At 45.8% G+C, this 25,432-nt stretch overlaps 1 pseudogene; it reads left to right on the top strand.

The window, feature by feature from the left end:
- LOC123744692 (matrix metalloproteinase-17-like) overlaps positions 1-25,432 on the top strand; it is a 98,130-nt pseudogene that overhangs the window by 25,460 nt on the left and 47,238 nt on the right.

Below are 25,432 nucleotides of genomic sequence, written 5' to 3' on the forward strand. Positions count from 1 at the left end.
GGATTGGGAGTTTAGAGGGAACAGGGAAGTGTTTCCTCTCCAGTGTGTGACTGGAAGTCTGAGACGTGATCAGAGAGCTAGGACAGCAAGACATGCTCTACCAGCACTGCCTCTGCCTCACTTTACTGCTTCTCACCACCTGTTTTATACATACTCTACCAGCACTGCCTCTGCCTCACTATACTGCTTCTCACCATCTGTTTTATACATACTCTACCAGCACTGCCTCTGCCTCACTATACTGCTTCTCACCACCTGTTTTATATATGCTCTACTTTATCTGGTCTTGTATGACAAATAACATGTAGAAACAGTATGTAAAAACACACACATGTTGCCAAGGGGCTGGTAAAAGACCAACAAATAGGCAGTAGGCAGGCCCTGTACAGTTACAGTACAGCATCAGATATCTTCATAGACATGGAAGACATGGAAGACATGGAAGACATGGAAGACATGGAAGACATGGAAGACATGGAAGACATGGAAGACATGGAAGACATGGAAGACATGGAAGACATGGAAGACATGGAAGACATGGACAGGTTCCCCCAGAGGACTGAGAAAACTTCCCCATCTCACTCTCCTTTTCCCCTTCCTCCTTCCCCCTGCTCCTCTCATGGCTGCTAGGCAACTCTGCCGGTAAAGAGGGGGGCCAGGGGAGCGAGGGGAGTATAAGGGGACGTAGGAGGTTGCTCAGGACAGACTGACTGTTTCTGAGATAAGGTCTGAGGCCTAGCTGGTAGACTGACAGTGTTGCCACTGGATCCCCCTTTGGGATCGGCTGAGATGGGATTTTTGGAATTCTGGCCAGCGTCTCCTACCTCTCTCTGGGTTCTTTACATTAATGAATCAGACAGACCTGAAGAAAGGAAGACCCATTGATTTTACTGCATCTTTCAGAGGTGTGTTTCTGCAGCCAGGACTTATTACTCTGAGACAGTAGCAGGGTTTGGTGTCGTTAGCACCTCCTCGCTTTACCATCTCCTTACAGTGTCAAACCTCAGGGGTGCTCTTTCACTCTACATGCAGTAGGCCGATGGATGGATGAAGCCCCCTGTGTCTCTCCCCCATATCCAATCTGCATATTAACCTTTTACTGCATCAGGTGGCACAGAGCCAGACATCATGCCAGGTACAACTGGCAGACAGAGAAGACAGAGGGAAGGGAGATATTGTAGGATAGTGGAAGAGAGAGAGAGAGAGAGAAGGATGTAAGGGAATGATAAGATAGTGGAAGACCGATGCAGAAGGTAGGACAAATCCAGGAGGATCGATTTGTCTGCTTTGTTTCGTCAATAGAGAGCCCAGAGGTCAGATGAGATTCCATAAGGCAACAGCAGCAGCCAGGTCTGAATAAAATACTGTACACACTAATCACACAAGGACAAAGACACACACAGTTTTTTGTTTTGGCCTACAGCTGAACGCTTTTTAAGTCCAATCAATTATAAACAACCATCAACATTGCAGTTGGTTTTTGATGCATTGTCTACAAGGTTGTCTGGGAACAGAGAACCAGCCTTGTTATTGGAGGTCAGGCTCTCTCTCTCTCTCTCTCCACCTCTGATCTGGCTTGAGGTGTAAATACATTGGCTTTTGTGCTTATTAGTGAAGACATACCCATCCCTTTCCTGAGATTTTGCTCACACAGACACACACACACAGACACACACACAGACACACAGACACACACAGACACACACACACACACACAGGTAATCACAGTCACCCATACGCCCCACTACCACCCGACAGTTAGATAGATTACATCGTTCAGGATTCCTGACACTGCACAACACTGACCTTCCTCTCTGCCACACACACACACACACACACACACACACCAAACACTTGGACTGCTGGTATCTTACTGTAAGTAACCCAAGGAGAGTGGTTCTTGGGCAAAGTGCCTGTCTGTCCCTTACACTGATTTGTTGGAAGATGGTTTTCTCATTGCTAGACTGATGGACTGATGATATAGGGTGAAATCATCTGTGCTGTGATTGAGTCAAATCCCATATCCAGACAGGCATTATATTCGTATTCCCTTTATCAGTCCAGTGGTGTATAACTCTGATTCTCAAGGGTGTATGCTGGTGTTTGTCCTAGCCTTTTAATCATACACTTTTTTAGAGCTGGATAAGCAGGTGTGAGGACTGTTGCAGGGTAGGTGGCCTGGTGTAGTGTGTGTGTGTGTGGCTGTATTGTGTTGTAGCTGGTGAGAGGGATCTCATCTTCCACTTCTTAAAGAGCCACACTGGAGTTGATAACTGTGCCAGGGCAATGCCACGGAGTGTGCTATAACTCGTCATGCATCGATTTCCAAGCCAGCGGGAGGTGGAGAGCTCACATGCACACACGCACACACACACACACACGCAAACACATGCACAGGATTCAGCAGGTGTAAAACAGTACAGTAAAATTCTTATCTTGCGAGCTCTTTCCAAACAATGCACAATAGAAGTTAGTAATACAGATAACAACACATTCAATAAAATGTGTGAAATAAGACATGTTAAATGCGAGAGTAGGAAATATGAAATAAAAAGAAACAGGAGAATGCAGTTACTGTATGTACAGGTCTTATATGCCGTGCAGTGCCAGTTCCGTTATTTCAATGTGCAGGGCTACTGGAGTGATTGAGGAAGGAATGTACATGTCAACAGGGGTTAAAGTGGCTGGACCAGGATAAATACTTATGGTGATAATAATCGTTATAAAAATATAGCATCATCGAATGGTAACAGTAATCACTATAATCAATCAAGAGTGAACTATAATATAATCAATCACTCACATAGAAACGCAAACTCATGCACACATACACACACACACACAGAAAGAGAGAGGGAGAAAGAGAAACTGTCACACACTCACATAGAAACACGAACATATGTGCACACACAGAGAGAGTGAGCTCTCTCTCCATACAGAGACACAGCTGGAAGCTCAGTTAACACACAAACAGTGTAAGCAGGGAGTGGAGCCCAGAACAGTCAACATGAGACTGGGATGAGAGAAGAGGAGAGGAGAGTTGTCACTCTTTCAGTCCTGCTGGTTAGTTAATATGTCAACATAACCAGGAAAAGTGACCTTCCCAGGAAAACATCTTGACCCTAACGTGACATCTGTCCTGATATCAGCATGTCTCCACGGATGGTAACATATGTCCAGTCGTTGTTCCATCCGAGGGTCAGAACAGTGTGGTGTAACTGTTGTATGATCATGTCCTCCTCTGAGTCTGTTGTGTTGATGGTCAGTGATTGAAGAGTCGTGCCTCCACTATCTATACCAGGCCTGGGCAATACCAGTCCTCGGGGGCCTGATTGGTGTCACACTTTTCCCCCATCCCTAGAAAACACACCTGATTTAAACTAATTGCATTTTTAACTGAATGTTGATTATTGGAGTCAGGGGTGTTAGCTGGGGCTGGGGCAAAAGTGTGACACCAATCAGGTCTCCGAGGGCTGGAGTTGCCTAGGCCTGATCTATACTGTCCTCCTGCTGCATCATCACAGATTTCTACACAGTGTTCTCACTCACACACACACACACACACACACACACACACACACACACACACACACACACACACACACACACACACACACACACACCCCCTGTCACAAACTCGGATACCTCCTGCGCCTCGACCTGTTGCTTCCTTAGTTTTATTTGGTTCATAAGTGTTTGTGTCAAAACCTGTTGCCAACTAGCCAGCTAGCTAGCTAGCTTGCAATAGAGCCCATTTTGCCTGCAATAGCTCACAAACATTTCCAGCGCTGTATAATCTGTGTTTATTACTCTCTTGTCCGGGACAATATTGACAATCTGTAGTTCCAATGCAGAAATTGTTTGCTTGCAGAGGATTACAGGAATGAGGTGACTATCCTTAGCAAGCAATTCTGCATGAACTTACAGGGAAAATGCAAATTGGAACTTGTTTTGTTCTCAACTCCTGTGGCTGGACAGCGCTCGGGCTTGATGGATGTATCCCACCTTATCACCTGTCCCTCTCCGAATGGCCCGTGCTACCTGGAACTTGCCTGCCAAGGAAGTCATCTCCATCTGCTTCTCCTCCTCCATCACGTAGTGGAGCAAGATGATCGCTCCAACCAGGGCTGGTCCCATGTCACAAGTTGTGGAAACCGAAGGCAGTGGTATGTTGCTAAGTGGACTGGAGTGTCTGCGAAAGGTCCGGAGCAGATTGACATGAGGAATAGCTTTGCCACCCTGGTGACTGATGTACCTGTGCCTTCATCGCTGGGACTGCCTCCAACTACGTTGACTCCAGCAGCGGCTTTGTCGTCTATTTTCGGCTCCTTTCCCTCTCTCTGGATCTGACAGGGCTCTGCCTGCTGTGGGAAGTCTGGACCTATCGCTGGGAGCTGCGGGTGCACGCTATCCTGCTTCTCATGGGCCCGTGAAAGGTTCCACAAACTGTGTGGGGGGTAGGAATGGGAAGATTTCTCCATCCCCTTCTCCGGCCATTGTATTGGGCAGATCAATGGTGAGAAATGTCTCAGTCGCTGGAGCAAAAACTTTGTGCTATCCAAGAGCATGAGTACAGGACATCAATAAGCTGCTCCCAAACATTTTAAACCTGCATCAGGAAAGTGAGTCTATCATAGTTCATATAGGATTCAATGACATTATGAAGGGCAACTCAGAACAGTTGAAGATGGATTTTAAAGAACTGATTGGGTCTCTACTTGACACCAACAAAGGCCCATAATATCTGGCCCCGTGCCCTCCCTAAATCATATCATTGAACGTTTCAGCGGACTTTTAGCCCTCCATAACTGGCTGCGTGACTATTGCAGCTCTGTTGTGTTAACATTTATTGACCATTTTGATACCTTCTGGAAACAAAGCTCATTTTATAAGGAGGATGGGATCCACCCAAATTATCACAGCATTATAAGACTGCATTGAGACAATGACTTATCAATGTGTCAAGTGTCTGTGTGCAGCGGGTAGGACGGAGTCAGGCGCAAGACACAGAACTGAGCAAAAACGTACTTTACTCAAAAAAGAAAAGATAAAGAAACGTAGATCAGTGGCGGCTAGAAAGCCGGTGACGTCGACCGCCGAACGCCGCCCAAACAAGGAGAGGCACTAACTTCGGCGGAAGTCATGACAGTACACCCCCCTGACGTGCGGCTCCAGCAGCGCGCCGACACCGGCCTTGGGGACGACCCGGAGGACGAGGCGCAGGACGATCCGGGTGGAGAAGGAGAAATTCCTGCAGTAAGGAAGGTTCCAGGATGTCCTCCACCGGCACCCAGCATCTCTCCTCCGGACCGTACCCCTCCCACTCCACGAGGTACTGAAGGCCCCTCGCCTGACGCCTTGAGTCCGTGATGGCTCGCACAGTATACGCCGGGGCCCCCTCAATGTCCAGAGGGGGCGGAGGAACCTCCCGCACCTCAGCCTGCTGGAGCGGACCAGCCACCACCAGCCTGAGGAGAGACACATGGAACGAGGGGTTAATACGGTAATCAGGGGGAGCTGTAACCTATAACAAACCTCGTTCAGTCTCCTCAGGACTTTAAATGGCCCCACAAACTGCGGACCCAGCTTCCGGCAGGGCAGGCAAAGGGGTAGGTTTCGGGTCGAGAGCCAGACCCGGTCCCCAGGTGCATACACCGGGGCCTCACTGCGGTGGCGGTCGGCGCTCGCCTTCTGCAGCCTGATGGCCCGTTGCAGGCGCACATGGGCAGCGTCCCATGTCTCTTCCGAGTGCCGAAACCATTCATCCACTGCAGGTGCCTCGATCTGGCTCTGATGCCATGGTGCCAGGACCGGCTGATAACCTAGTACACACTGAAAAGGATATAGGTTAGTGGAGGAGTGGCGGAGGGAGTTTTGGGCCATCTTTGCCCAGGGGATGAACGCCGCCCACTCCCCCGGCCGGTCCTGGCAATAGGACCGCAGAAACCTACCCACATCCTGGTTAACTCTCTCCACCTGCCCGTTACTCTCGGGGTAAAAAAACCTGAGGTGAGGCTGACCGAGACCCCCAGGCGTTCCATAAATGCCCTCCAGACCCTAGATGTGAACTGGGGACCCCGATCAGAAACTATATCCTCAGGCACCCCGTAGTCCTGGAAGACGTGGGTGAACAGGGCCTCCGCAGTCTGTAGAGCCGTAGGGAGACCGGGCAAAGGAAGGAGACGGCAGGATTTAGAAAACCGATCCACAACGACCAGGATCGTGGTGTTTCCTTGTGACGGAGGAAGATCCGTCACGAAATCCACCGATAGGTGTGACCACGGCCATTGTGGAGCGGGTAGGGGTTGTAATTTCCCCTCTGGGCAGGTGTCTAGGTGCCTTGCACTGGGCGCACACCGAGCAGGAGGAAACATAAACCCTCACGTTCTTAGTTCAAGTGGGCCACCAGTACTTCCCACTAAGACAGCGCACTGTCTGACCGATGCCAGGATGACCAGAGGAGGGTGACGTGTAGGCCCAACAGATCAAACGGTCGCGGACATCAAACGGAATGTACAGACGCCCAACTGGACACTGAGTGGGAGTGGGCTCTGTACGTAACGCCCGCTCGATGTCCGCGTCTAGGCGTGGCGAGAATCTGTCTCCGCACCACGTGCTCTCACCACTGGTGTCCCCCAGGGCTCTGTTCTTGGCCCACTCCTATTCTCGCTATACACCAAGTCACTTGGCTCTGTCATATCCTCACATGGTCTCTCATATCATTGCTATGCAGATGACACACAATTAATCTTCTCCTTTCCCCCCTTCTGACAACCAGGTGGCGAATCGCATCTCTGCATGTCTGGCAGACATATCAGTGTGGATGACGGATCACCACCTCAAGCTGAACCTCGGCAAGACGGAGCTGCTCTTCCTCCCGGGGAAGGACTGCCCGTTCCATGATCTCGCCATCACGGTTGACAACTCCCTTGTGTCCTCCTCCCAGAGTGCTAAGAGCCTTGGTGTGACCCTGGACAACAGGCACTTGTCATCTCCCGTCTGGATTATTGCAACTCGCTGTTGGCTGGGCTCCCTGCCTGTGCCATTAAACCGCTACAACTCATCCAGAACGCCGCAGCCCGTCTGGTGTTCAACCTTCCCAAGTTCTCTCACGTCACCCCGCTCCTCCGCTCTCTCCACTGGCTTCCAGTCGAAGCTCGCATCCGCTACAAGACCATGGTGCTTGCCTACGGAGCTGTGAGGGGAACGGCACCCCCGTACCTTCAGGCTCTGATCAGGCCCTACACCCAAACAAGGGCACTCCGTTCATCCACCTCTGGCCTGCTCGCCTCCCTACCTCTGAGGAAGCACAGTTCCCGCTCAGCCCAGTCAAAACTGTTCGCTGCTCTGGCACCCCAATGGTGGAACAAGCTCCCTCACGACGCCAGGACAGCGGAGTCAATCACCACCTTCCGGAGACACCTGAAACCCCACCTCTTCAAGGAATACCTGGGATAGGATAAAGTAATCCTTCTAACCCCCCCCCTTAACCTCTATGGGCTAGGTGGGACGCAAGCGTCCCACCCGTGGTGCACTCCATCAACAGTAGGTGCATTTCAAGAGCGGCAAATTTGAATCCAAATAAATGTCAAAATTCTAATTTTTCAAACATACAACTATTTTACACCCTTTGAAAGATAAACATCTCCTTAATCTAACCACGTTTTATGATTTTAAAAACGGTTTTACGGCGAAAGCATAAATTTAGAGTATGTTAGGACAGTACATTTACAAGAGTTGTGTGTAATGTTTTGTCAATTCAAAGACAGGGTCACCAAAACCATAAAACCAGCTAAAATGATGCACTAACCTTTTACAATCTCCATCAGATGACACTCCTAGGACATTATGTTAGACAATGCATGCATTTTTAGTTCTATCAAGTTCATATTTATATCCAAAAACAGCGTTTTACTATGGCATTGATGTTGAGGAAATCGTTTCCCTCCAATAACCGGCAGTCAAGTCAGCACCACAAATTAAATAATTAAAATTAGAAAACATTGGTAAAATATTATATTGTCATTTAAAGAATTATAGATTTACATCTCTTGAACGCAATCAACTTGCCAGATTTAAAAATAACCTTACTGGGAAATCACACTTTGCAATAATCTGAGCACTGCGCCCAGAAAAATACGCGTTGCGATACAGACAAGCCGTCATGTTGGGGAGATCTAAAATCGAAAATACTATGTAAATAATCCATTACCTATGATTCTCTTCATCAGATGTCACTTCCAGGTATCACAGGTCCATAACGAATGTAGTTTTGTTCAAAAAAGCTCATAATTTATGTCCAAAAATCTCCGTCTTGTTAGCACATGATCTAAGCCCGCCGGACTTCACTTCATGAACTAGGGGAAAAAATATATTTCCGTTCGTTCAAACATGTCAAACGTTGTATAGCATAAATCATTAGGGCCTTTTTTAACCAGAACATGAATAATATTCAAGGTGGACGAATGCATTCTCTTTTATAACGTATTGGAACGAGGGTACCCAACATGAACTCGCGCGCCAGGTGTCTAATGGGCCATCATCGTTCCATGGCTCTTGTTCGGTCAGATCTCCCTCCAGAAGACTCAAAACACTTTGTAAAGGCTGGTGACATCTAGTGGAAGCAATAGGAAGTGCCAAAATATTCCTCAACCCCTGTGTTTTTCAATGGCATAGGTTTAAAGGTAATACAACACATCAGGTATCCACTTCCTGTCAGAAAATGTCTCAGGGTTTTGCCTGCCAAAGGAGTTCTGTTATACTCACAGACACCATTCAAACAGTTTTAGAAACTTTAGAGTGTTTTCTATCCATATATAATAAGTATATGCATATTCTAGTTACTGGGTAGGATTAGTAACCAGATTAAATCGGGTACATTTTTTTATCCAGCCGTGCAAATACTGCCCCCTAGCCCTAACAGGTTAAAAGATTTAGATGCACTTTTGTAAAGTGGTTGTTCCACTGGATATTATAAGGTGAATGCACCAATTTGTAAGTCGCTCTGGATAAGAGCGTCTGCTAAATGACTTAAATGTAAAGAAAATGTAAATGTACCTCCCATACCACCGGTGCCACCAGGCAAGAAGCCGGAAGTATGGGAGTGGGATCCGTGGACCGCTCCTCTGTGTCATACATCCGGGACAGTGCGTCTGCCTTAGCATTCTGGGAACCTGGTCTGTAGGATAGGGTGAAAACAAAACGGGTGAAAAACATGGCCCACCTTGCCTGGCGAGGGTTCAGTCTCCTCACCGCCCGGATGTGCTCCAGATTGCGTTGGTCAGTCCAAATGAGGAAAGGGTGTTTAGCCCCCTCAAGCCAATGCCTCCACGCCTTCAGAGCCTTGACAACAGCCAACAGCTCCCGGTCCCCCACATCATAGTTTCGCTCCGCCGGGCTGAGCTTCTTCGAAAAGAAAGCACAGGGGCGGAGCTTTGGTGGCGTACCCGAGCGATGAGACAGCACAGCTCCTATCCCAGCCTCGGACGCGTCCACCTCTACTATAAATGCCAAGGAGGGATCAGGATGAGCCAGCACGGGAGCCGAGGTAAACAGAGCCTTCAGGTGACCAAAAGCCCTATCCGCCCCAGCTGACCACTGCAGTCGCACCGGTCCCCCCTTCAGTAAGGAGGTAATGGGAGCCGCTACCTGACCAAAGCTGCACCTCCGTTACCGTGGTTGGAGTCGGCCAATTACGCACGGCTGAAACGCGGTCATTTTCCCTCTCCACCCCTGACACGGAAAGGCAGTACCCTAGGAAGGAGATGGACTGTTAGAAGAACAGACATTTCTCAGCCTTGACGTACAGGTCATGCTCCAACAGTCGACCAAGCACCCTGCGCACCAGGGACACATGCTTGGCGCATGTAGCGGAGTATATTAGAATGTCATCTATATACACCACTACACCCTGCCCGTCCAGGTCCCTGAAAATCTCGTCTATAAAGGATTGGAAGACTGATGGAGCATTCATCAACTCGTACGGCATGACAAGATACTCATAGTGCCCAGAGGTGGTACTAAATGCCGTCTTCCACTCATCCCCCTCCCAGATACGCACCAGGTTGTAAGCGCTCCTAAAATCCAATTTTGTGAAGAAGCGCGCCCCGTGCAATGACTCTGTCATACTGGGTATGAGAGGCAGCGGGTAACTGTACTTCACCGTGATCTGATTTATACCTCGATAGTCAATACATGGGCATAAACCTCCATCCTTCTTCTTCACAAAAAAGAAACTCGAGGAGGCAGGTGAAGTGGAAGGCCGAATGTATCCCTGTCCCAGAGATTCGGAGACATATGTTTCCATAGCCGGCGTCTCCTCCTGTGACAGAGGATACACGTGACTCCTGGGAAGTGCTGCATCTACCAGGAGATTTATTGCACAATCCCCCCGTCGATGGGGTGGTAGTTGAGTCCCCTTCTTCTTACAGAAGGCGAGAGCCAAATCAGCATATTCAGGGGGGATGTGCATGGTGGAGACCTGGTTTGGACTCTCCACTGTAGTTGCACCTTCACACCTCCCTGAGCACTGACGTGACCATCCCTTGAGAGCCCTCTGTTGCCACAAAATAGTGGGGTCATGATAAGCCAACCAGGAAAGGCCCAACACCACAGAAAACGCAGGAGAATCGATCTCCTCATGACCCTCCTGCGTTATCATACATAGTGGAGCTGTGACCTCCCTAATCAGCCCCGACCCTAAAGGACGACTATCTAAGGCATGTACAGGGAAGGGCACATCAACAGGAACAATAGGGATCCCTAATCTAAGTGCAAATGAATGGTCAATAAAGTTCCCAGCTGCGCCTGAATCTACTAGCGCCTTATGCTGGGAATGTGGGGAAAACTCAGGAAATTCTATACACACACACGTGCGCAACGCCTACTCACCTGGGATGATCCACCAGTGCCCTACCTGCTGCCTCGACTCCCTGGGGAACCTCCCCAGCACCGACCAGCAGTGTGCCCTCTGCGGCCACATGTGGTGCAGGAAACGGCCCCCCTCCGGTCACCCTCAGCAGCACCTCCGAGCTCCATAGGTGTAGGGTCGGAGGTGCTGGTGGATGGAATGGACGGGCCCCGATCCGGACGTTCGCGGGTGGCCAATTGGTTATCCAGCCGGATGGATAAATCCACCAGCTGGTCGAGGGTAAGGGTGGTGTCCCTGCATGCCAGCTCCCGACGAACGTCCTCGCGTAGACTGCACCAGTAATGGTCGATCAGGGCCCTTTCATTCCATCCCGCGCTGGCTGCCAGGGTCCTGAAGTCCAGTGCAAAGTCCTGTGCGCTCCTCATCCCCTGTCGAAGATGGAACAACCGTTCCCCCGTTCTCCCCTCAGTTGGATGATCGAATACCACCCGGAAGCGAAGGGTGAAATCCTCATAGTGGACCAACGCTGTGACTTCTCTCCCCCATACTGTGTTGGCCCACTCAAGTGCTCTCCCCAACAAACAGGAGATGAGGGCGGACACGCTCTCGTGTCCCGAGGGGGGCGGGTGGTCAGTCGCCAGGTAGAGCTCCAACTGGAGCAGGAACCCCTGGCACCCAGCAATCGTCCCATCATATGCGCTCGGGAGCGAGAGCCGAATCGCACTGGGTTCAGGTGACGGAGGAGTGGACAGTGGTGTGGGTTGGGGTGAAGTGGATGGAGGTGTGGAAAACCCCCTCTCTCCCATTGCTCCATGGTGTGCAGCACGCAATCCATGGCAGTGCCAAGATTTTAGCCATCGTCGCGTGTTGCTGGACACGCTCCTCCATAGGTAACAGAGGACTGGGTGTACCTGCTGACTCCATATCTAGGAGCGTGTTTCTGTCAAGTGTCTGTGTGCAGCGGGTAGGACAGAGTCAGGCGCAGGACACAGAACTGAGTAAAACGTACTTTACTCGAAAATAAATCACAAACTAATTCCATACAGGGAAAACAATCCAGTTCGACACAAAAGAGCGACCACTTAACAAAGAACAAACACGCACAAAACCATGTGGGAACCAGAGGGTTAAATAGGGAATAAATTATAACGGAATGGAAACCAGGTGTGTAAAATCAAGACAAAACAAATACAAAAAGAAACGTAGATCGGTGGCAGCTAGAAAGCCGGTGACGTCGACCGCCGAATGCCGCCCGAACAAGGAGAGACACTGACTTCGGCGGAAGTCGTGACACAATGACCCAAGCCCAGCTCAGTTAATCCCAACCATTGGGTTGCTGAGTTGTCATAATACTTCAGCAAATGTATATTATCACAGGGGCGTTGGAAGACACAATGTAAGTCACCAAATGTATGTCCCTCTAAATGCCCTGAATGCCTCTGCTGATCCTACCGCTGTTGAATGCAGTAATCATGTGCCTATGAACCAGAGTTATACTGTTAGCACTGAGGTGGTGTGCCATAGTAGGAAGTCCACTGTGTCATGACGTTGGCCTGTGGGTAAGGTTTATGACCCCCCCCATAAATACCTTTTACCACTTCCCCTCTCTGAATCTACTGAAGGACTTGAATAGCCTGTGTTAAATATAGAGAATCTGGGAACATCAAACAAATGGGGAAAGGTACCACATATTTTGTTAATAAAACCAGTTGGAAATATGCTTGGGAACGTAATGAGTATGTATGTCAGTTCGGTTGTCATCTGAGACATTATGACTGATGACAGGACGACATAAACTGTATCTGAGAAAGTATACGCCCTCTAGTTATCAGAGTCACATGGAATTGTTATGCAATTGAAATGTTTGATATTGAAAATGTTTGTTAGGAGATGAAATGTAATTTTAGCTTCCGAATGAGAGATTTGGGTTTTCATAAGGAAAGTGCCCTGCTAGATCAGTGGCCCAACCCTGTGAAGAGACAGGGGTTATAAACGATGAAACACCTCCCTCCCCCTCTCCACTATATAATCCTTTGACGAAAAGATAACCAGTTGTTCCAGTACGTGAGGTCTGCAGCCTCTACGTTAGAAGGACACACATGTCAAGAACAGAACTAAGCCAACCTCGGCGTGAGCTTTGGTGGCGAATGGTATGAACTTTGAGCTTATTCACTACAGAAGTGCTACTTCCGAGCCGTTGAGTTAGCAGCGGCCGCTGCTAACGTGGGTTAGGAAAGGACTGACGACGGATCCAGTCTAACAACCAGACGAAGATACCACCACGTATCCAATCGACCACCATTGACATTCTTCCGAAAACAGGGAGATCTGTTGGCCAACCCGGCCAGCATCTACGACCAATCTACCGAAGCGCAGCTCAGAGTAAATATTTATTGCATTTTCCTTTTCCAAATGGGCGGTAATTTAGAATGCATAAGACAATGTATTTACGATAGCATAGCTGCTGTTTCTCTGTTCGTAAATCTTCCCGCTCTTTCATTCAAGCCCAACCCCCTTTCCTTTGTGTAACCAGCCGTCTTATCTGTTCCGTCTACCGGGACGTTTTCTGTATGACATCACTGTATTCTGTGTATTTGTAATTCTGTGTGATTAGTTAGGTATTTAGTAAATAAATAATTAAACCCAATTTTGTATTGCTGATTCAACTTGTTAGCCAGGGTTCGTGAAGATAGCCAAGAACTTACAACTTTCATTATGAGACTGAAAATAAAACAAGGGTTAATATTGACTGCTATCGATGTAAAATATTACAAAGTATTTTAAGAGTTTATTCGGAAGATAACGGCTCTATAAACGTTCTTCCGTGGTGCCCCGACTTTCTAGTTAATTACATTTACATGATAAGCTTAATCAGGTAATATTAATTACAGAGAAATCATTTTATAAGTTAGCATGTCATATCACTTAATCCGGCATAGCCAAAGACACGACAACTGTGTGCAGCTCACCCTGCACTAACATAAATAACATGAGAATAATTTCTACGTCTGCTAAGCTTCCAAGTAAAGTAATGAAAACAATCAAGCATCCCAGAAAAGTGCTAAAAAATAGCCCACGTTAACATATGTAGCAAGGTTCATGAAATCAATAATTTGCTAGTAACAGATCACATTCATATTCTGACAATCTCTGAAACTCACTTAGATAATACCTTTGAGGATACAGTGGTAGCAATACATGGTTATAACATCTACAGAAAAGACAGAAGTGCCAATGGTGGAGGTCTTGTTGTTTATATTCCGAACCACATTCCTGTAAAGATTAGAGAGGATCTCATGTTAAATAAGTAATATGGCTACAGGTTCATCTGCCTCACCTTAAGCCCATTCTTGTGGGAAGCTGCTATAGACCACCAAGTGCTAACAGTCAGTGTTGGGATAACGTGTGAAATGCTTGATAATGTATGTGATATCAACAGAGATCTATGTTTTCTGGGTGATTTAAATATTGACTGGCTTTCATCAAGCTTCCCACTCAAGAAAAAGCTTCAAACTGTATCTAGTGCCTGCAACTTGGCTCAGGTCAACCTACACGGGTAGTTACAAACAGAACCATGTCACGGACACCGACATCTTGCTTCCAGACAAACTAAACACCTTCTTTGCCCACTTTGAGGATAACACAGTGCTACCTACGCGGCCCGCTACCTACGCGGCCCGCTACCAAGGTCTGTGGGCTCTCTTTCTCCGTAGCCAACATGAGTAAGACATTTAAACGTGTTAACCCTCGCAAGGCTGCCGGCCCAGACAGCATTCCTTTGCCGCGTCCTCAGAGCATGCACAGACCAGCTGGCTGGTGTGTTTACGGACATATTCAATCTCTCCCTATCACAGTCTGCTGTCCCCATATGCTTCAAGATGGCCACCATTGTTCCTGTACCCAAGAAGGCAAAGGTAACTGAACTGAAAAACTATTGCCCCGTAGCACTCACTTCTGTCATCATGAAGTGCTTTGAGAGACTAGTCAAGGATCATATCACCTCCACCTTACCTGTCACCTTAGACCCATTGCAATTTGCATACTGCCCCAATAGGTCCACAGACGATGCATTCGCCATCACACTGCACACTGCCCTATCCCATCTGGACAAGAGGAATAGCTATGTAAGAATGCTGTTCATTGACTACAGCTCAGCATTCAACACCATAGTACCCACCAAGCTCATCATTGATCTTGAGGCCCTGAGTCTCAACCCCTCCCTGTGCGATTGGGTCCTGGACTTCCTGACGGGCCACCCCCAGGTGGTGAAGGTAGGAAACAACATCTCCACTTCACTGATCCTCATCACTGGGGCCCCACAAGGGTGCGTGCTCAGCCCCCTCCTGTAATCCCTGTTCACCCATGACTGCGTGGCCATGCACGCCTCTAACTCGATCATCAAGTTTGCAGATGACACAACAGTAGTAGGCTTGATCACCAACAAAGATGAGACAGCCTATAGGGAGGAGATGAGGGCACTCGGAGTGTGGTGTCAGGAAAACAACCTCTCACTCAACGTCAACAAAACAAAAGAGATGATCGTGGACTTCAGGAAACAGCAGAGGGAGTACCCCCCTATCCACATTGACGGGACAGCAGTGGAGAAGGTGGAAAGTTTCAAGTTCCTCGGCATACACATCACGGACAAACTGAAATGGTCCACCCACACAGACAGTGTGGTGAAGAAGGCGCAACAGCGCCTCTTCAACCTCAGGAGGCTGAAGAAATTTGGCTTGTCACCTAAAACCCTCACAAACTTCTACAGCTGCACGATTGAGAGCATCCTGTCGGTCTGTATCATCGCCTGGTACGGAAACTGCACCGCCTACAACTGCATGGCTCGCCAGAGGGTGGTGCAGTCTGCAAAACACATCACCGGGGGAAACTACCTGTCCTCCAGGACATCTACAGCACCCAATGTCACAGGAAGGCCAAAAAGATCATCAAGGACAACAACCACCCGAGCCTCTGCCTGTTCACCCCGCTACCATACAGAAGGCGAGGTCAGTACAGGTGCATCAAAGCTGGGACTGAGAGACTGAAAAATATATTCTATCTCAAGGCCATCAGACTGTTAAACAGCCATCACACACACAGAGAGGCTGCTGCCTACATGCAGACTTGAAATCATTGGCCACTCTAACAAATGGATCACTAGTCACTTTATTAATGCCACTTTAATAATGATGTTTACATATCTTGCACTACTAATCCCAGATGTATATACTATATTTTAGAAACTATCAAAATAAAGAAAGTCGCACACTCCATGTATAATCTCCCAGCAATTTAATGGGTATCTACCCTCTCCCTCTCCCTGCTCCTCCAGGTATGATCCTGTTTTGTTTGTTCCTTTGTAGGTTTACTTAGTTTCCACTCAGTCATGTTCACACACACAGATTCATGCATCCATGCACTTGACATACACCCTACATTATGACATTTCCACACCTCATTCCTTTTTCTTTGTTTAAAGTGAATATATATTTTTTTACAATAAAGAACCTTTTGATTGGCCAATACCTGTTGTTCATGTCCACTCATTTTTGCCACAGGCTATGAGCCGGCCTGTGACAATATTGAAGCAACATCTCAAGACATCAGTCATGAAGTTAAAGCTTGGTCGCAAAATGGGTCTTCCAAATGGACAATGACCCCAAGCAAACTTCCAAAGTTGTGACAAAATGGCTTAAGGACAAGAAGGTCAAGGTATTTGAGTGGCCATCACAAAGCCCTGACCTCAATCCTACAGAAAATTTGTGGGCAGAACTGAAAATGCGTGTGCGAGAAAGGAGGCCTACAAACCTGACTCAATTACACCAGCTCTGTCAGGAGGAATGGGCCAAAATTCACCCAACCTATTGTGGGAAGCTTGTGGAAGGCTACCCGAAACATTTGACCCAAGTTAAACAATTAAAAGGAAATGATACCAAATACTAATTGAGTGTATGTAAACTTCTGACCCACTTGGAATGTGATGAAAGTAATAAAAGCTGAAATAAATAATTCTCTACTATTATTCTAACATTTCACATTCTTAAAATAAAGTGGTGATCCTAACTGACCTAAGACAGGGAATTTTTACTAGGATTAAATATCACGCCCTGATTTGGGAGGGCATTCTATGTCCCTTTTTCTATGTGTTTGCATTTCTTTGTTTTGGCCGGGTGTGGTTCTCAATCAGGGACAGTTGTCTATCGTTGTCTCTGATTGGGAGCCATACTTAGGCAGCCTGTTTTTCCGTTGGGGTTTGTGGGTAGTTATTTTCCTGTTTAGTTCTTGATAACCTGACAGAACTGTTGCTTGTCGTTTTTTTGTTTATTTTGTAAAGTGTTCATTCTTTCTATTAAAAGTCAAGATGAATACATTCTCCGCTGCACCTTGGTCCCATCCTTTCAACGGCTGTTACATTAATGTCAGTAATTGTGAAAAACTGAGTTTAAATGTATTTGGCTAAGGTGTATGTAAACTTCCGACTTCAACTGTAACTGCCTTAATGTTGCTGGACCTCAGCAAGAGTAGCTGCTGCCTTGGAGATCCTTAATAAATACAAATACAAAATACACACACATTTTTGCATCCGTCTCTCTCACTGTGCTTTCACTTTCCTTTTTCTCTCGCCCCCTCACTCTGTCTTTCCCTTTCTCTTATTACCTCTTTCCTTAATCCCACACTCTGTTTTCTCTCTGATGACGTGTTGTCCTCCTTTAGGGTCTGTTCTCTCAGTACTGAGCACTGTCCTCTCTCCATCTCTCTCTCTCACCATCACTCTCTCTCACCATCTCTCTCTCTGGATATTAGGAGTCTCTTAGAGGCAGCATGATGAGTGCCCAAGCCAGTGTACAGTATGAAAAGGCTTACTTATATAACAGGCACTCATAGTTCACCGAATGCGTTATTCTACTGAATCCAATCCATTAAAAAACTGGGGAGTGTGGTGGCAGTTGGACTATTGGGCGACACAGAACCTACCAGCTCAGCAGAATCGCCCCGAATCAGAGCAAAACCCCTCGGCCCACAATCTTCCATTCTCTCCACTCTCCAGTCAGCAGACGACTGAAATGCTGATGTCTTCATTCTTCTAAATCAGCTACTATAGATGTCAAATTTTTCCATTTCAGTTCTTTCTCTAGTAGCTTTTTCAGCTATCAGATGTGTTAGATTGGCTTCCATAAATCAGACAGTAAACAGAGTCTCTGGGCCAGTGGCTGTGTGTGAGTGTCCACATGTGGTAGAGTGATGAGTTGTCAGCTAGCTGCTGAGTTAAGCAAGCAGGAAGTCAGAGTGCTTTGGTTTGGTTTGACAGAACTGTTAAGGTGCAAACACACTGCTTACAGCTGCCTCCTTCGCAGAATCAACGCTTTCAGAAGTGTCACTTTTCTCTTTCACACTCCAGGATTTGAGATGTCAAACATACACTTACGCACACGAGTGCACACACAGACACACACACACACACACTCACAGACACACACACACTGATTAGTGTAGTCCAGGTGACTCACTTTATAGTTTTGTTCATTCGGGGAGTTGGTTTGAATCTGATTAATTTTGGTATTTTACGAGGTAGGAGGAGTTGTACATTTTGATTAAAATACGTAACTTGATGTGTTTCTAGTGCAAGTTAGAGTCCCTAAAACTTAGCCAGAAAGTTTTCGCAGTTTGGAGCACTGAACTCTAATAATTCCATGGACGGGGAGGCACATATCATCGGTAGAATTGTGGTGTCAGCACAAAGCAATTTGACTAATGGAATATGTGGAGTGTTGTCAATAGGGGGGGGTTCCTGGCGATCGATCCAAGTCATTTATCACTCAACGCTGATCAAAAGCCCATTTAAACCCAAACCAGCTCTGACTGCATGCTCAGGGACGGAGGAGAAAATGCTTGAGTGGATATGACTGTTTAAGAGAGGAGGTCAGAACTCTCATTAGAGCCAGACATGATTAACTCTCTGGAGATTTATCTCTCTCATCATCAGTGTTAGGTGCGAGTAGTGTGCATTTACTGGAAACACAGACACACACATATTCAAGCTGGCAATAAATAAAAGCCGATAAATAAAACTGTTACCGGCCAAAATGACCGGGAGAAAAAAAATCCCATTGCAAAATAAGGCTTTTTATTCATTGATGGAAATACATTTGATCGTCATGCTTATCGGTCTATAGGTTAATTAGTGGAATTAAATTGGCCTGTGTGTATTTTTGTTAGTCATCATGTAGCCTATCTTATTTATCCAACACAACTATCACACGTGCACAGCATACAGAACTTATGTTGAGTGGTATTTCTCCTGCAGCTCCTCAGCTGGTTGATGTATAAGCCCATCCCAATTCTAAATGCAATCACGTGTTAAAACCTGTTTTGGTGCACGATTAAAAAGAGCTAGGCCTACTATTTTGTTTTCTCAACTGGTAATTGAAGCACGCCCCCCATTCACCATTCAAGTGCAGGCAGCAGGCAACAGGCTATCAGTGTGTCACCACCACTTTACAATGTGAGCTGAAGGCAGTATGCATTTTGAAAACATAGGCCTACTTAATTGTTTGAAACCTGAATGTTTTACTTCATATTATGAGACATATCTTACCTTGCTTCAAAGTAGCTTATAGGCAAATCCGACCATAGAAACATGGAGACAATTATTTTATAAAGACTTCATAGGTGGTGAGTGAATTTGGGGAAGTTTGGGGAAGCTTACAATTTATCCTAACATTACTACCGATCTACATGCCAGTTATGATTTTCATATGCGCATTTTCGTGGAACATTTTGATTTCAATATTAACGTTTTAGTTTCTCAAAATCATTGTCACAGGATTAATCATAAAAATCTGAATTAAAATTGTACACATTGAAAAGTTCAAATTCAACTAATGCGAGAGCACCAGGCTCTGCCAATATGGACACATCGATACACTGTGATACATTGGCTGCTAAAGAAATGAGTGCATGGAACTAAGCCTGTAGACCTATAACTTCCATTGTCATCTAAGTCAAAATACATAAAGCAGACAAATAAAAACAGTAGAAAATATAATAAATGAACGTTCTTTAAATTGCATTAATCTCTACTCAGCCTTTCTATATATCTTGACTTGAGCTACTCAATATCCCCATTACATATATTTACTACTGGTGATATATGTAATGGGGAATTGATCAAAAATAAACAATCAAAGGGCAAACCATTCACACAATGAAACAGTGAATGCGCAAGAATTAGCGGTAGACAGCTGAGCCACTCTGGAGAGAGACTTGCCTATATCTTCGCCACACACACCTCCCCTTCTTTTGTCTCAATTTCGAATTATACTCAAGACACTATCTTCACACTTATTTTAAATGCTTTTAACTAACAGCCGCAACTTAATAATCAGCTAGGCCTATTGATACGCGTTCTGTCCAAATTGCAGGCTTCCCAAATAGGCATACAGTAGGCCTACAAGCTGGTGATTTGAAACAATCCATAGCTATAAAAAAATTCTCCTCGATTCCTCTGTGGCTAAGTCATGTATTTAGAATATTTTTTTAAATTTATGTATAGGCCGGAGTAATTATATTATTTAGGCAAATTTATTTCAATTGACTTCCCTAGCCTATTCGAAGTGCCACCTATGAAAGACTTCCTCATATGCCATTTCTCTCCTGTGCTTTTGCTTTTCATATCAACTTTGCTTCGTTGTCCATAATCCTAGTCATATTAGCAACCGATCCTAGTTTTAGCATCTTTTGTTCCCCCTCTTTCTAAGTTTCTAACAGAGATTTTCATTTCGATCAAATATGAAACTGCTCTCATCAGTTTTCCCGCGAATTGCATTCTGGCAAATGTTTGAAAATTATGTTTTATTGTCCGCTTCATTACAGGAGTGGAATGTTCTGTTACGATGAATTACCATAATTTAAATGTGATTTCTGTCATTCTGAGCACCGTGTGTGGACGGCACCACAACAGAAACCCTGCAACACGCATAAACACATTCTAACAAACACCAACTGCATTCATACAAACATTCACACATTCACAGGAATGATTGGAATGGCTTTTAACACTTCCTGTTGTGTCTTCCAGGATTGGCTGAGTAAGTATGGGTACCTCCCGCCCCCTGACCCAGTGACTGGACAACTCCAGACCAAGGAAGCCCTGACCAAAGCCATCAAAGCCATGCAGAAGTTTGGAGGACTGGAGGAGACTGGGGTGCTAGGTGTGTGTGTGTGTGTGTGTGTGTGTGTGTGTGTGTGTGTGTGTGTGTGTGTGTGTGTGTGTGTGTGTGTGTGTGTGTGTGTGTGTGTGCGTGTGCGTGTGTGTGTGCTAGGCTTGGGCGATATACCATATACCGGGGTATTTTTTTGGGGGGGCTGCGTGCTACGCAACTGCTTATAAGTTAAGTATAACTATAAGACATCTAAGATGTGTTAAATAAGTTATATCCTGCTCAGAGCTCCAGCTCTGCATTTGGTTTCCTAACTTGCTAGATAAGTGACTAGGTGTCAAGATCAAGCTTCTTGGTTACAGCAGTGACATTCAATCCCCTTCGGGATCAAGATCACTGTTGCCTAAATAGATTCATTTTTTTAATAGTGCCCCTTGTGTGCACATTCAGAAATACCGTATAACCCAGAATTGTACAGAAACGGTATGACAAATATCGCCAAACCAATGTTCCCTCAAATAAAATTTGCCACTGAGCAAATTGCAGGTCTGCTGAACCCAAACTTGAACATTGTGAAATTTCTGTTCAACTTCCGGCGCACGTTTACTGTGAACACTGAGGCTGTACTCGCTTTAAGTTACAGTTTTAAAAGTGGCCATGTAGGCTATTGTGGCTATTTGATCATAATGTAGGCCTACCAGAGTGGCCTACCATCAAAAACAATGGAGAAAATGCATCCCATCATTTTTTATTATGTAAATAGCTGTTCATTCATCATTCAGCCTACAGTAGCAGCCAATGTGGGGTGTTCAATTATAGGCCTACATTCCATGAAACTTTTTGAAAAAAACATTCAGGGTTTGACATTAACCTGTTTATCACCTTGTCCTTCAGACAAGGAGGTGACTGAAAATGTTGTTGTGTTGTTTGATGCAAGAAACTACTTTACAAAATAAAATGCATTATTATTCCCGTACCATTATTACAGACAATCAGACAAATTATGCAACCCTCTGCCAATTGCTACTTAGCTTTTTCAAGCCTGATTCAAAATACAACATTGCCCCTTGAAGACACAAAAAGCTCTTTATCTGACTAAATTTTCAAAGGTGTCTACAAATGTATAGGTTTTGTGCTCTTGTAGGAAGCAATCACTACCTAATTGCTGACTACAAATGATCTATAACTGGGATTCTCACTAACTAGTAAAGGATATGAACAAAATGTGCACACGTGGCTACATGCAGCTCTCGCTTTGATCTCAAAACAAGCGCATCTACTCACGACCGCTCATGCTGTAAACACAGTCCAGTTCAAAGTAAATGGCACAGATTCATATATGGCAATGGTCTATTTGCATATAGCCCTACTGCAGCTCTGATTGTTTATGCCGCACTGATTTGAGTAGAGTATGGGCTGAGTAGTGCGTGTCAATGCAATAGAATCCTACTCCGATGCATTCTGCCGACAATAAAATCCCTTGCATTGTTCATTTTGTTTTGGTATGTTGCATTGAAAGTGGCTAATATTGCACAGATTCGATCACAATTGTCACAGTAAAGGGAAACGTTAATAGTGCTAACAGGGAAAACTCTAGGACAGTGGGCACCAACCTTTTCTGAGTCAAAATCACTTTGAGTCAAAATGCAAGCCGAGACCTGCCGCTCAGATTTTTTTTTTACATGACTTAAAAAGCGTAAGCCTATGCAACATTAACCAATTAAAAACAGTACTGTAACAATGAGGTGCAGTAAGCTGGAGCCCCAATACATTATCACCGCATGTTGGCTTTGCTTGAATTTCCCTGCCAATGCACTGTAGTTTGGAAGATTAAAAAAAAAATTATATTTAAAAATTTGAGGTAGGCTATATGATCACAGCGATAATAAATCCTTTCTAGCATTACTTGTGAAGCACAGCTGAGTGAGCATACATTTAAATCAATTGCTTTTCATTTTTATTTTACTGGGCTGATGGTGCCTGCATCTGATGGTCAGTCTCAGAGGAAAGAGAGAGCAGCAGACTTAGGGTCCGCCTCTCAACATCCCTCCGCTCTCCTTTTCCTCCACTGACAATGACCAAAAAGGAACACTGTCTTCCAGATGATGGCGAAACTCAAGTCGCACCGCATTAAATTTGCCGATGACACAACAGTGGTAGGCCTGATCACCGACAACAACAAGACAACCTATAGGGAGAAGGTCAGAGACCTGGCCGTGTGGTGCCAGGACAACAACCTCTCCCTCAACGTGATCAAGACAAAGGAGATGATTGTGGACTACAGGAAAAAGAGGACCGAGCACACCCCTATTCTCATCGATGGGGCTGCAGTGAAGCAGGTTGAGCGCTTCAAGTTCCTTGGTGTCCACATCACCAACAAACTAACATGGTCCAAGCACACTATGACAGTCGTGAAACTGGCACGACAAAACCTATTCCCCCTCAGGAGACTGAAAAGATTTGGCATGGGTCCTCAGATCTTCAAAAGTTTCTAGAGCTGCACTATCGAGAGCATCCTGACTGGTTGCGTCACTGCCTGGTATGGCAACTGCTCGGCCTCCGACCGCAAGGCACTACAGAGGGTAGTGCAAACCGCCCAGTACATCACTGGGGCCAAGCTTCCTGCCATCCAGGACCTCTATACCAGGGGGTGTCAGAGGAAGGTCCTAAAAATTGTCAAAGACTCCAGCCACTCTAGTCATAGACTGTTCTCTCTGCTACCACACGGCAAACAGTACCGGAGTGCCAAGTCTAGGTCCAAGGGGCTTCTAAACAGCCCCTTCTACCCCCAAGCCATAAGACTCATGAACATCTAGTCAAATGGCTACCCAGACTATTTGCATTGACACCCCCCACCCCCCCCCACCCCTCCACACCACTGCCACTCGCTGTTGTCATTTATGCACAGTCACTTTAATTAACTCTACCTACATGTACATACTACCTCAACTAACCGGTGCCCCCGCACATTAACTCTGTACTGGCACCCCCTGTATATATTTGTATTTTTTACTGCTGCTCTTTAATTACGTGTTACTTTTCTCTTATTCTTTTCCATATTTTTTTAAACTGCACTGTTGGTTAGGGGCTCATAAGTAAGCAATTTGTATTTGCTGTATTTGGCGCATGTGACTAATGAAATTTGATTTGATTTGATTATTTCTGGCTCATGGACAAATTCATGTTGGCACTATTAACAGAGATGAATGAAATATGAAATATTGAAATATTACTCGATATTAAAAAAGAGCCAAGCCACTAATAATAACAACAACGCATGCCTGTAGACACACGTTCCTACTCATTCATTACTGCTGCAGTGCTTGTTGTAGCACTGAGTGGAAATAGGAAGAACGCACATTTTATGGCTCATAGAAGTGTTGAATACAAAGTGTTGACAGTGCTGAGTAAGAACTTAAACATGAACTCACATCTCTTTGCTGTGTTCGTTGACAGTCTGTCTCTAGTCATGGTTCTAAATGTTTCGAAATCTCACAGTATTAACTTTGCTGTAGCTTTCTTTTACGCCTGCTATGTTACTGCAGACACAGTCATCTGAGCCATCCGATTAGCCAGCGGTAAGCCTATTGTGCACCTGATTTACTCTCTGGGCCCGCCGGGAAGGCAGAGTTTGTACCTTCAGACACATGAAATGGTTCAAAATTGCAACTGTTCACCTGTTCACAGGGCAACTGAATCGGGTGCACCTACCGCCAATAGGTTTTTTCGCAAAAATGTTTGGCGATCGACTAGGAATGCCTTGGAGATCGACCAGTCGATCACGATCGACAGGTTGGTGACCACTGCTCTAGAAAGTTGAGTGAAGTTCAATCTCGCACTTCTGTCTGTGGGCTGATATTTCTGCCAACCCTAGTGTGTGTGTGTGTTGAACACATTGTCTTTGCCTTTGTTGTTTTCTGCTAAAACAATATAAGAAATGTAATGGATGGACATGCTCACTAGTTTATGACTCTATATGAATGTGTACATCTGTTTCTGTTCCCCTGATCAGACCAAGCTACCCTGGGCCTGATGAAGACCCCGAGGTGTTCTCTCCCAGACCTGTCTGAGACGGAGGTGATGGTGGGCCGCAGGAGACGAGCTCTGGTTGCCCAGAACAAGTGGAGCAAGAGACACCTCTCCTGGAGGTATAGTCCCTGTCACAGTTTCTGTGTTATTGGATTGTTGTTTCCTTAGATTACCGCTGGAGGGCACCCTTACCCTGTTTTCTAGTTTCCAGGATACCCTGATTATTACTTTTTAGATTCACCTGTGTTTAATTACCTTCTCTGTTCACCTGGTTGCCTTGTTTCTGTTAAGACTCTAAGTAAAAGTTCTGTTTTTACCCTTACCTCTGCTTGCTGTGTTTCTCTGTGCCTGGGTTCGAGTTCGTACTAGCATTATT

Source organism: Salmo salar, chromosome ssa09 (genome assembly GCF_905237065.1).
Source record: "Salmo salar chromosome ssa09, Ssal_v3.1, whole genome shotgun sequence".
Classification (NCBI taxonomy): Eukaryota; Metazoa; Chordata; class Actinopteri; order Salmoniformes; family Salmonidae; genus Salmo; species Salmo salar.